The sequence below is a fragment of the Spermophilus citellus genome, assembly GCF_964194105.1.
Source record: "Spermophilus citellus genome assembly, chromosome: 4".
Taxonomy (NCBI): domain Eukaryota; kingdom Metazoa; phylum Chordata; class Mammalia; order Rodentia; family Sciuridae; genus Spermophilus; species Spermophilus citellus.
The window spans coordinates 146,426,059-146,438,878 of record NC_138185.1 but is presented as its reverse complement, the minus strand read 5'-3'; the positions used below and the strand labels follow the sequence as shown (position 1 = coordinate 146,438,878).

The following is a 12,820-nucleotide window of genomic DNA, read 5'->3' as shown; positions in this document are numbered from 1 at the left end:
ATTCTTTCAGATTGCTTTCAATTTTGTTGTTTCTTTCCCTTTTATTTTTTCTCTGTAATTTTCCCTCTTTTCTCTTCTTTTCCTCATTTGCTCTCTTGCTTAATCTTTTCTCCTCCTCCCACTTATGCACAGTATTTTTCACTGTCTTTTTTACATACATAATTTCACTACATTCAATGCACATTTTCCCAACAATTCTGAAGTAGTGGATTGTTTACCTTTGGTTAATATTTATGTTGAATTACATGGTCTAAATTCTAAACAGTCCACATGCAAGGACTAGAAAACTGAAATCTGTCACTGGATGGGAAAACTTCGAAGACAATGCTTTTCAACTTGCTCCATCTTGATAGTTTATTCTTGATTTCTTCTAAGATATTCCTTGTAATAAATAAAAAAATGAATTATCATATTAAAATTTGTATATAATTCTTTAATTTGACTGACAAGTATCTTGGTCTGTTTCTCCTGTTAGAACTGAATACCATAGACCTGAGAAATTTATATAAACTAAGGAACAATTCAGCTCATATTTCTGAAGGCTGAGGTATTCAAGATGAGGTAGCATACCTAATGAGGGCCTTCCTGCTGCTGTGGATTTTTGAAAACTACCAAGGTGGTGCCAGTCATTACATGTTTGGACAAAACAATCTTGCTAACTTGGATCTCTCTATTATTTTAAAGTTACTAATAGAGTCACAGGGACCCAATGTTCATGATGTTATCTAATTACCTTCCAAAAGCCCTAATGCAAAATATGTAAACATAAATTTGGAGGATTAAGTTTTGACATGAGTTAGGAAAGGTACAAATACCCACATGAAAGCTAGCCATTGTTCCAAAAGGAAATCCTTGAGTTTTGTTTTTCTGCCCTAAAAATTTTGGAGATTTTTTTCATTAGGGTTACAGCCATTTTCTAATGATGGTTTACTATTTTTTGGAGCAATACATGAGTGCCTAACTAACTTGTCACCCAATTAGAACTTAGAGACTACATGTCTCTAAATACTGATAATAAAAACTGCTTTCTCTAGAATGGCTTTTGTTTTGTAATTCATGTTTAATGTTTTTGTTATTAGTAAAATGAGCTATTTCAATTCGTAATTTTAAAAACAGCACCTTTAGTTAATTTTGATAAATTAATTATTTCAATTTTTATAAAAGGTATTTCTACTGTTTCAGGATAGCTAACAAGACATGACTAGGTGGCAAATAGACCCTAAAATTTTAGATGAGTCAGAGAATTCTGGATACAATGATATCTATTATATTGGGCCACAGTCCTATTAGAAAACATTGCATGATGAAATAGGTAAAATTCCAGGTATTCTAGAGTAGAGATGTGATATGATGATAATAAGACATATAAGTAGAAAATATGGTTGATAACTTATTTACATAAATAATACATATACGTTTTCTTCTTTCATTTTTCTCTTTTCATTTCATTTTTAGATAGATGTTTGATCATTAAAACAAAATTTGTTTCATAACTTCCTGGTAAAGAAACTCTATCTAAGAATTATAACTCAAAACCTGTCTTTAAGTTCTAAAAATAAAAGTCACCTTAGTACCGAAGAAGGAAGCAGATGATTTGTAAGAGAAAACTAAATCTAAAAAACCAAAGCCATCTACCCCCATTAGACATTGGATCATGAAGTGCAAACTCTATTATTCGTGGATCATCAGTATATCTTTAGATAAATTGAACCTCTGGTCTTGTTTCTGTTACATGTTCATCTTTGTTCATTCACAATGAAATTGTAGAAACCCACTTCCCTGAGCTGCTGAACACCCCAACTGATCACTAAGAAGACTGCAGTTTTATCTTGTCACAGGAAAAGACTTCTCTCTTTGATAACTCTACTTCTCAATTTGGATGGAAATTTGATATACATATACAGACAGACGAAAGTAATGTATTTTCAGCAGTGGTCTAAACCATAAAGCATGATAATTTATTGAAATCATAGTATTAGGACAAAAGGAAAGGATTAAAAATGAAAAATTTATTGGTGTATTGAAATTTATTTGGCTGCAAGGAGAATAGCAAATTAGAAATTATAATGCAGTATTCGTTTAAATATAATACATGGAGCAAAATTCAGGTAAAGTACAAATTAAGGCAAAACTGGACATTAAAATACACTAAGAAATAACAATGTGTTTATTAAGTCCAGCCAACTCCCCCTTTTCCTATTTTGACCTTGGAAAATATCATTAGCCATGGGCTATCAGAATGCTGAGCTGGCTACAAACTATGTTAGGGGAGATTTTACAAAAGATGTCTGTGGTAAAGGAATAAAAAAAAGGACACTGCCTTTTAATAATTAGTACTATATCTACTATGTGTCATTTTTTAATTGACTGTACTGTTGAAAGATACAGCCCTGAACATTAGTTTAAACCATTTAATTTTTTGGTGTTACTTTTTTTTTCCAGTCTACTTTTAATGCCTCTTACTATATGAGAAATAATTTACAGATGCAAGTGAATGAAAGTTTTTTTTTTCTCCTATACATATATCTGAAATCACCACATTTATCAAACTATAAAATATTTCTCTCAACCTTAGACATTTCCTTGAGCTCTTTATGGTCAATACTACCTGAGACAATAGCTGTTTTATTCCTGTTATTACATCTCAGTTTCATCTATTCTTGAATTTGTATAAAATACAATTTCATAGTTCTTTTCATTTTGTTTTAAGTTTCTTCTTCTGAACAAAAATAATTCTTTAGAGATATCTCTGTGGTAGTGTGTCTGTTTTATTTTTCTTACTGGGTAACATTTCACTGTGTGAATATGCTTTAATCCTATCATGACATCTACCTCTCACAGGAGCCAAGGTAACGAGTGTAGTAATGAGAAGAACCTTGGAAGGCAGGTGGTAAATGTAGAAGACAGGACCCCAACCCTGGAAAAACATAGAGGCCTGCTTGTTAAAGATTGTTAAATAAGTAAATGGGAAACATTTCTTCTTTTTAATGTGGGTTTTTTTGTTTGTTTTTTTAGGATCTTGCTAAGTTGTCTAAGCTGGCTTTAAGTCATAGGAATAGTGCATAAAAGGCCACAAACGAGTATATAAAGGGCCAGTGTAAAGTCCCAAGGAAATATTTGGTAATTACAAAAAGGTACTTATTTCCCATGGTAAAGGAATATTTACTAGCTCTACAGAATATCTAATACAATTACATAACTGAGGAAATACATCTATACTTGGTCAGGTATGTGTGTTCTACTCAGGTCAGAGCACTGGCAGAGAAAACTTGGACATCTGAAGTATGTGGTTGGTAAAACTGAATGGATGATCCTGAAGGCTTTGCCCCAGCCTACTCCCTCCTTGAGCAGAATTAGAACTTCACCCTAGTCCAAGAAGCTTCAGGTGACAGAGAACCCTTTTGTTCTGGCCTGGCTTCTTCACCATGATGATAACTATAATTCCAGCAAAACCACTGGGACCCACTAGCCTTGACAAGAGAGGAAGAAACAGTAATTGCAAGAAATAGCTTTCTTGTACTGATAGGACCCATGGGAGTGCTCTTAGAATTAGATACTTTTTTTTAAAAAAAATCTTGTTGTGATAAAATTACCATACCATAAATTTCACCTATATGTGTAAATAAGTCCATAGTGTTGGTTACATTCACAGAATCATGAACAAAACATGACAAGCTAATTTTAGAATATTTTCATGTTAAAAAACAAAAAACATTTTTAGCACGTTTCTAATGTGATACCAAAACACATGAGATTTTATTTGGTGTCCTGCACAGATGCATGCTACAGTGTGATGAATATTAAAATCACGACTAAACTAAATGATACCGTCACAAAAGATTACATTTTACCATACTTCCACAGTTCTGGACAATCATTAATCTATTTTCTGCCCCTAAGTTTTGCTAATTCTGGACATTGGATACAAACGGTTTATGTCTTTTGGTCTGTCACGGAGCCTGATATTTTCATGATTCATAGATGTTTTAGTATATATCAGTATTTGATTATTTTTATGCCAAATAACGCTTCTTTGTATAGATACATCACATTTTATTAATCCATTCACCAGGTAATACGTATTTTGTGCTGTTTTTACTTCTGAGCATTTATGTTTAAAGTTGCTATTATTCACAGGCAAGTTTGAGTATGGACATTGGATTTCACATGTGGGAGGAATATGTAATAGGAAATTCTAGGTAATAAATATTTTAGTTTGTATTTGAAACATTCCTCAAAGACTCTTGTGTTGAAAGCTTGGTCACCAATGCCAAGCTATTATGAGGAGGGTTTTTAGGGAAGGTGATTGAATCTTGATGCTATTTTGGTTGGATGGTAATGTACTTTAAAAATGATAAGGTTGATTAAAGGGAAAAAAAAGAATTAACATGCCAAGACATGGTCACTCTCCTCAGGGATATTATATTTTAGGATTCTAGGCCAATGGTAAATAATAATTGAAATAATATATATTTGGTCTTTATGATTGAAAAACTGAAAAAGTAGCAGAATATTTTTTATTTATTCATTTTAAATTTATTATTTAATTTTATTTCATTTGAGTTAATGAAACGCAAAACATAGTAAAGTCTAATGTTATGTTATAATTGTTATTCAAGTTTGTTTCATTTTTGACATTTTTCTCTGTTCTGTTCTCCCTGTTAGAATATTGCTACAAAAATAATAATGAAGTTGCACTTTTACAAAGAGTAAAATGAAAGAATGGCAGGGAAATTTTAAGATACTGAATAAAGTATTTTAAATGGATTTAAGACAACACTCAAGACAAATTCATTAAAATTATTCATTAGGACAAACACATGAGTACTTCAAACATATTTTAGGTTCTTCTCACATCATTAAGGGAATAAGAAGAATGACAAGCTAATTTCCCCATAATGAAGAATCATTCTTGTTTGGATTTTAAGGAAATAATTCACAACATTAAGCTGTGTGGTGTGCAAATGTAAAAAAAAAAAAAAAAGAAAAATCCATGAATTGTCTTAAATGTATACTTGTGTCTAGAGACTGGAACAATTTGTAGTTCTTCACTAAATTATCTGATTTTCAAACTATACTATAAGGTCAGTGTATTTTCAATTTGAAGTAGATGCAATGAGTTTCTGGCAAAAGTCTTTTCCTTAGAACCCATGTAATAGCTCCTGAATCTCTCAGAGACTTTTCATATCTTTATTTCTTAGTGTATAAATGGCTGGATTGAGAAGAGGTATAAAAACAGAATAAAATACAGCAAGAAATTTATCCAACCAGGTGATGTTGAGGGGCCACACATAGATGAACACACAAGGGTCAAAAAAGATCACCACCACTGTGACTCGTGGGCACTGCAGGTGGACAGGGCCTTAGATGAACCAGTTCTAGATCTCTGGCAAACACTGAGAAGAATATACGTTTAGGACACCAGCGAGAGGAAAAAACAGTTACAGCCTCAGTCACATTTAACATTCATTGATATTTCCAAGTCAGGAGAATCCATGCAGGTCAACTTGATCACCAGTGGCATATCACAGAAGAAGCTACCTATTTCCCTGGGGCCAGGGCTTCACAATCACAGCCAGGTACTCACTGCATTCTCAAAGTCAGTAGTCCAGGAAAAAAAAAAAACACTATTCCAGTGCACCTTTGCAGGTTCATAATGGTGGAGTAGTGGAGTGGTTTGCAGATGGCCACATAGCAGTCATAGGCCATGGACACCAGGAGCCCCATCTCAAAAGCTGCAGTGAAATGGGTGAAGAAGATTTGGCACCTGCAAACTGCAAAGGAAATGGTCTTCTTCTCCCTGAGACAGTTGGTGATTATCTTAGGAGTGGTGTTTGAGGACAGCTACACATCAACAAAGAACAGTTTGGCCAAAAAGAAATACATGGGGGGATGAATATGAGGGTCAGTGATGATTTAGGTCACAGTTACAATATTTCTAGATAGAGTGATCAGGTAAAGTAACAAAAATATCATGAAGAGTAAGACCTGCATACTACACGAGTGGCCAAGTCCCACAAGTATAAATTCTGACAGTGTGGACCATTTCCTTCATCCATTTTGTTCCCTGCAGTTAGTGGGAGGAGAAGGAGACTTAATTTTGAGAATTTGATATTCACATCGAAATTCTGTTCTAGTCTAACACATTCTAATCGAAATTCTATTCTAACATTAAAAGGCAGATTACAAGGAGAAATCTTGGTTAATTATGAATGACATTATGTTCCCAAAAGAAGCTAACTGACTTTTCTGGGCATTAGATAGAATTGTTATGCAAATGATTTGCTTAGGAAGTGCTCTGATAAGAAAGGAGTAAGGAAAGCAGAGGAGCAAGATGAAAGGTTAAACAATGATTATGGTTGCACCTGGAATATAGGTTATATGCTCTCATAAATGAAAAAAAAATCTGAGTGTGAAACTCCTGATCATTCCATTTTATAACAAAAATTAAATAATGTACTTCATATGATGGTGACTGATACTGCAGTGACAGGACCCTATCATTTCTTGGTCCTATGTGTAAAGATTCCTTCAAGTCTTATTGGAACATCTTGTTAAGATATCATAAGATTAAAGTTTAATTTATCCCTATAAAATAAAAATTGAGCCAACCTTCTAATACATTTACTATGATGCATGCAAAACCAGAAATATAATTTACCATCAATTTCAACATATAAGAGAATGTATTTAATAGATTAAACAGATTAGTAAGTAATAATAATCAATGTACAGTCACATAGACATGGATTAACCAAAGTGTATACCAGTTCAAACTTAGATTAAAATACAATGAGCTCTGAAAATTTCATATAACAGAGTTATATGAAAACATTTGCCTTAAAATTTTTCAGTAGATGCTCTAAAATACATAGACTTTGAAATATTTGTCTTTTGACTATGAAAGATAAAATCTGTCTCTTTATACACACATACATATTATTTGTAAGATTAGAATAATATTAGAATACATCAATGTGCAAGTAAAATGTATCTTCAAATGGTTAGTGCTGAGTGAATGTGAAGCTAAACCTTAAGTAGTGAACATCTGTTATTCACCTTTAATTATAAATGTTGCTAAGAGTATATCTGAGGCACTGCAAATTAAAGTTGTGTGCATTGTTGTTAAGACCTTAGAAATTTTACTAAGAACAGAAAAAGAGGAGAAAAATCTGTGGATTCTCAAATTGTCAGAAGCTAATGAAGCCATTCTCGTCTCTAGGAATAGGGGCCTTAAAATAAAGGCATGAAAAAATTTTAAGAATTTTCCTAAAGAAAATCAAATAAATGAGATGATTTACTAAACACACAGTTTTCTCTTAGAGCAGACTCTGTCTTCTGAAGTGTGCTTGTGACAGTGTCTGTGGATGTGCTCTCCCTGAGCATGACCTGTATTCACCTCCTGAAGCCGTCCCCAAATTTTTCTATTTTATGCTTAGAACAATCACATGGAAACAGTTACCTGGACAACTCTTGGGATCTTCTGTCTAAGAGTGATACCAAGTGTTGCATATACTCTTGAAGTCGGACAAATAAAAAATCATGCAAATCAATCCACTGTTAAAAATTAGTGAAGTTTTAAATGTTATCCATTGGATCAATAAGTACTTAGGCAATATCTTCTGTGATCTTGATCTGTAACTCTATATACATAATCACATTTAAACAAAAAATTTATTTCTAATTGTCAGAGAGGTCATATGTGATACATGACCACAAACAAAATGATACAGTACCCTAACACATGTCAAGAATGTCTGAATCAATAGGGAATCCTGGTCAAATGACTAGATCTGAGTCAGTTTATTCTATGATTACATGAGACACTGACTGTGTGTATTTTATGACAAATTGCTAAAACATTTTTAGGGTATTTTTTAAAGGACATTGATGCAATTTGAAAGTAAATTTATTTTGACCTGCTAGGTTTGAAAATAACTCTATTGTAGTATATTAACATATAATAAATTGCTCATATTAAAAATGTACAATTTTATGAGTGTGGATACATGTATACAGCCATGAAATAGTCACCACAATCTAGATAGTCACATGTGCCTCTGCCCCCAAAGCTTCTTTATCCTTAGGAATCTCCTTGCAGTCCTTGTACACATTCTCTCTCCACACACAACCACCAATTTCCACTCATATGCTAACTTTGCATATGCCAGAGCTTCATGCAAATACAGTGAAGTAGCATGTACTCATTTAAAAATCTGACTTATTTTACTCATCATAATGATTTTTGATATTCAACATGTTGTTTATATCAACAGAGCATTCTTCTTCATTGCTGGGTAATATTCTATTGTACTTAAACACCACTACTTTGTTACCCATTCATATCCTGAGGGACCTTTGTATTGCTTTCACTTTATTTGCTATTTCAAATAACCTTTGAACATTTGTTCACAAATATGAGTGACAAATAGTTGAAAAGTTATTGAGACTTTTTTAATGGCCCAGAAATTGTCTAATCTAAAAATTTTTAAACACTTTGAAAAGGTGTATTCTCATATTTTGTTCAACATGTTCTAAAAATATCAATTATATCTAATTTATCCCTGGTGAATTTTTGTCTGCTTCCCTAAATTATTTAGAATGAGATTTGAACATTTTTAAATCATGGTATTTTGAGTGTGCCTCTTTCTCTATGTTGTATTCTTAGTTTTTTCACATATTGTAATGATCTATAATTAGCGACAAACATAATTGAAATTATTGTTTCATTCTAATTAATTGACCATTTTCTTTATGTGAGATGATTGTCATTTTCTGTTAATAAATTTGTCATACAGTGCAATATTCATGTTATTAAAATAGCCACTGATATTTTCTTTTGATATGTACAAACATTGCATATATTTTTATCTTCTAAATTTTATTTTGTTTTTATTGAAGATACTGTATTTTCCCCATTGTATGTTGTTGGCCACTTTCTTATTTTTTTTGGGGGGTGGGGTCATTACATTATTTTATTTTCATACATGCTTGACATTTTCCATAAAAAGAAAGTTCCAAAAATTAAAGGTTAAATTGTGTTTTATCCCAAAGCTATGCAATCTGAAACACAAGGCCACTAGAAATAACTGTGGTACAACGTGTTTGGTATGTAATATATTTTTACTGATACTGAATATTGAGAGAACTTACATAAACTTTTTAGCAACTTTCTTAAAAACAAATTGATTAAGAAATCACAGAATTCTTTCTGTACTCACTATTGTGTCCCATTGAGATGAATATATTTTTATGCCAAAACCCATGTTTTTTACTACTACACATTCATAGTAGATTTTGTAGTCAGGTAATCCGAAACTTCCAGCTTTGTTCTGTTTGTGTGAAATTGCTTATGTTCCTCTGTGTCTTTTGTGGTTCCATATGAATGTTAAGATGTTTTTATTTCATTTCTGAGAAAAAATTGTCATTGGAAATTTAATAGGAATTTTATTGAATTAATAGGTTTCTTTATAGAACATGGACATTTTAGCAAGATTGATACCTAAAATCCATAAATGTTTGGTGTCTTTCTTTCTGTTATGTTCAATTATTTTCGAAAAAGATCTTAAATATTTATTTATAAGTATTTCATTTTCTGCATCTATTAATAATGAGATGATTTGAGTATTACCTTATATATTCTAAAGATATAAGTAGAAATACAACTAGATTTGGTATATTGATTATTTACACCACAACTTTAATAGATTTGTTTACTACAATTCTTTTCTGCTAAAGTCTGTAGGAGATACATGTGCGGGTGCGCTCTCTTTCTCTGATATTTTTTTTGCTATAAACTTCTTTCTTAGACCTATATTTGCTGCTTCCCTTTAGTTTTGGTGTGATATGTGTCCATTTCATTTGTTCACATGCTTTAAAATTTTCATTTGGATTTCTTCTTTGTCCCATTGTTTGTTTAGAATTGTGGTATTTACTTTTCATACTTTTGTAAATTATCTAAAGATTCTTAGCTATTGATTTCTGATTTCATACCAATGCAGTCAGCATAGACATCTGAAATGATCTAAAGCTAAAATTTCACAGGACTTGATTTGTGGTCTGTATCTGGTCTATCCTGGAGAATGAGCTACCTGCCCTTGAGAGAATGTGTGTTCTGTTGCTGTTGGATGGAATTTTCTGTGTGCATTTTAGGTCCATTTGCTGTCATTGTAGATTAAGGCAGATATTTCTTTATAGATTTTTGTGTCTTCATGATATGTCCATTGTTGAAAGTGTAGTACTGAAGTCCTTAACCATCACTGTATCATATTCTATCTCTCTTTGCAAAATATTCCCTCAATGTTAGTACACATATATTAAAAATTGTTAAGGTTTCATGACTTAACCATTTTGCAATTATATAATGACCTCCTGTGTTTCTTTGTACACTTTGTGTATGTAATTGTATTTAACTTATATAAGCTTAACCACCCTTGCTCTCTGGTTTCATTTGCACACATCTCATAATACTTTTTTAAGTGGGTAAATATTTAACTTTTTTTCATATAAGAAATTGTACTTTTACTGTACACCTTCCCATATTTCTTCTAGGAAATATAAAAGATATAAAATGTTTTACTTATGTATTTTATATTTTCTTTTATGTTGTTAGTCCTTCAACAAGTTTTTATATGTTTTATATGATTTCAAAAATTCTTTGGTATTTCAAATTTTGTTTATTGATTTTCTGAAATTTTTATCATTGTTTAATCATTTCTTTCTATAAGTAAGTTTGCTCAGCTTCCATAAAACTGTAATTGTGTATTCTTTGCCTGGTTGTCCATAGGTCTGGAGTCTGCTACTGAGGAAAATTGTGTGTTCATTAGGTAGAGGGAAGTCTTCATGGTTTTCCATGTTTCTTGTTGTCTTAAGTAGATTTCTGTTCATTTATTGTACCACTCAGCACTTTTAGACTTTATAGGGTTATTTCTGTGGGAAAAGATCTTACTCTGTATGGGTTTGTAAAAGAAATGACTGAAAAGGGTGAAACTGTCCTGGCTAGCATGGGATCACTGAAGAGTGGAGCAGGGATCTTTGATGACTAACAATTTAGGTGTTTGCCTTGGTGGAAACAGTTGATGTTCTCTGAGATTCTTTGTTTCTTACCTGAGATCTTGAGACTCACAGAAGCCCTGTTGTCATTGAGTCTTTCCCAATGGAGTATTGTGATAGTGGTGGCATGAGTATCTGATAAGTGATGTTCTCGGGAAGCCGTGGAACTGAGGAAAGAAGCATGGGCAGGTGCTGCCTTACTATAGATCTGTTTTCTCAGGTAGCCATGACAGAAAACCAAACTTAGGCCCACAGCGAGTGCCACTTACTCAGACTGTACAGAAAAACATTCAAAGGATTACCTTTATTTCCCACCACCTAAAGCCATCAGAATACTAGGTAAAATATATATCTACCAATCTGCTCTGAAGAACAAGTAAGTCTTTGACAATCATAATTCAGTCAACATCATTTTAAAAAGTCATAGCCATTTATCAATATTATATAGATCAAAGTATGTTAGAATACATGACTTTCATAATTTTTCTTCATTTGCTTACTTCTATATGACTCTAGTGACTTTCTTGTAAAGAAACTTTTAAAGATTTGAAAAATACTATTTCTCTTCAATTAATATTTTTAATCTGAGTATCCTCTCTGGAATTCACAAAACTCCCCATAATATCCTCATGGCTGTCTTCATTTCTTAGTTTCCTAGAGTGTAGATAAGTGGATACAAGATAAGGGTGATAATGGTATAAAATCCATCAAGGAACTTATCCATGGAGTGGTTGCTAAAGGGCCAGACATAGATAAAGATGCATGGACCAAAGAAGAGAATGACCACAGTGATATGAGATGTCATAGTGGAACAGGCTTTGGACTGCCCAGTATAAGAGCATCTCCTGATGGTTATGAGGATCACAATAGGAAATAAGCAAAATAAGGAAACAACCCATGGAGAGCATGCCACCGTTGGCAACAATTGACTATCTGTACAAAATATGTGTCTATGCATGTTAGATTGCTAACTAGAGGGAGATCACAGAAAATGCTGTGCACCACATTGGGACCACAGAAATGCAAGTTTACTGCAAAGACTAACTGAAGTCCTACATGAATGAGACCTGAGCACCATGACATCACTACAAGTAAAGTACACATTTTCTTGTTCATGATGGTCATATAGTGTAGGGGCTTACAAATGACCACATATCTATCATAGGCCATGTAAACAAATAATACCATTAAACATTACCCAGGACATGAAGAAGAAATATTTGAGTGAAACAACAGCAAAATAAAATAATCTTTTTTAACCAAGTTCATGATCATTTTAGGGGTGTCAAAGGAAGCAAAGGTCATATTCGTAAAAGAGAGATTTCCTAGGAAGAAGTACATGGGGGTGTTCAAGTTTGGGGTAAAAAACACTGTAACCATTATGAGAAGGTTACCTAGTACAGTTACAACATAGATAGCTAAGAAGAATGCAAAGGGAATAAACTCTGCATCCTTGAAGCTGGTCAGTCCCACCAAAATAAATTCTGACACTTAAGACTGATTTAATAGTTCCAAGGACTCTGCCATGTTGCCTGCTCTTGGGTGAATGGGGAGAGAAAGAAGAGATGACTCATAGCATGAATGTGGCCAAGCTTTTTCATTCCTTTGGGTTTTTCAACATAATTCAAAAACACAGAGAGCAAAAGTAAACTAGACAGATGTGATTTCTTTAGGCTAAATGGCTTCTGTACATCAAGGGGAACAAATGACAGAGTGAAGAGATAACCTACTGAACAGTAAAAAGTATTTTCAAACTATAAAACTGATA

At 32.8% G+C, this 12,820-nt stretch overlaps 2 pseudogenes across 2 annotated transcripts; both read right to left on the bottom strand.

Moving 5' to 3' along the window:
• Positions 1 to 5,171: 5,171 nt before the first annotated feature.
• LOC308648227 (olfactory receptor 4K3-like) lies at positions 5,172 to 5,916 on the bottom strand (annotated as a pseudogene). The gene has a single exon. The product of its transcript is annotated as an olfactory receptor 4K3-like (transcript).
• Positions 5,917 to 11,698: 5,782 nt separating this feature from the next.
• LOC308648225 (olfactory receptor 4K17-like) lies at positions 11,699 to 12,432 on the bottom strand (annotated as a pseudogene). The gene has a single exon. The product of its transcript is annotated as an olfactory receptor 4K17-like (transcript).
• Positions 12,433 to 12,820: the final 388 nt, after the last annotated feature.